Genomic DNA, 1,138 nt, shown 5'->3' with positions numbered 1-1,138 from the left:
TGTCAGTGTGAGAGCTCTCTGCTATATATATTGTTGTTTACTGAATAATTCTGCCTGTCTTTCCAGTGTGATAAATCAAATGCAAATCAGAAATGACATTTCATTTGTTTAAACAGACAACAGAATAGACAGTGGTTGTCTCAGAGTCTGGGTGTTTGATCTTAGGGGAGTTTGCTGCTCTCTGTAGGTCAGAAGAGGTACTGAGGAAGGTGGAAAAGATCTGAACTTGAGTCCTGGTTGATTTGAACCCGTGAAACCAAACAAACTGAAATGATGAAATGAAATACTTTTTGTTTTTGTGTGGAGTATAATTACAAGCCTGTATACAATGGCCATTTTAATTGGACATAATTATGTTAAAATGCTGATAATCCCACTTCAGCAAGCTCCCACCATGATTCACTGGTGACTGCGTGCATGAATATCCAGCTCAGTTATGAGGAAGATGGAAAAGGCTGAGGTGTGTCTAACAGCTGGCGTGTGCAGTGAATCTGTCTGTGACAGGGTTTTGGGTTTGGTCTGATGCGTCCAAACATGCCTTGACCCTCTTTGGCATGCCTGTGTGTATGAGGAGAGATGAATGCCGCATAGACATGGTAGGATGAGGAAACGTTTTTACACTGTTGACGCTGCTGCTGCAATTTGAGGAGAAAAGAGCTGCCAATGCATGGTCATGAAAGGGTGAGGAAATCGTGGACTACGTGTAGGTAAAATATTTGAGTCACTTTTTATTATTCTTTCTGATATGGCTACACATCAAAGTCCATGTGAGCAACAAGAAGACAGAAAGCAGAGTAACTGCACAACAACGGCATAAATTTTCATGAACATTTACTATTTGAGCTGGTCAGCTTTCCAAAAATAAGTACAGGTGACAGGAAACCATGATGAGAGTGCCTGTGGCATTACCAGACCCTCTGTTCAAATATAGGTCAACTCAGAAAAAACCTGTGGAAGAACTACTTAACCAAACATGCTTATGTTAATTTAAAAAAACAAAACAAAACACGACCTGAAAGGATTTGGATGAAGTTGAGAACAACACATTCACTGTATAGATGCAAAACCAAGGCATAATCCACTGGTGTTTCTGTGTTGGAGCAACAGGTGTCAATATGTTTTATGTATTTAAATAGAA

Source organism: Seriola aureovittata, chromosome 16 (genome assembly GCF_021018895.1).
Source record: "Seriola aureovittata isolate HTS-2021-v1 ecotype China chromosome 16, ASM2101889v1, whole genome shotgun sequence".
Classification (NCBI taxonomy): domain Eukaryota; kingdom Metazoa; phylum Chordata; class Actinopteri; order Carangiformes; family Carangidae; genus Seriola; species Seriola aureovittata.
The sequence above is the reverse complement of the archived record's forward strand: the minus strand, read 5'-3'. Positions refer to the sequence as shown.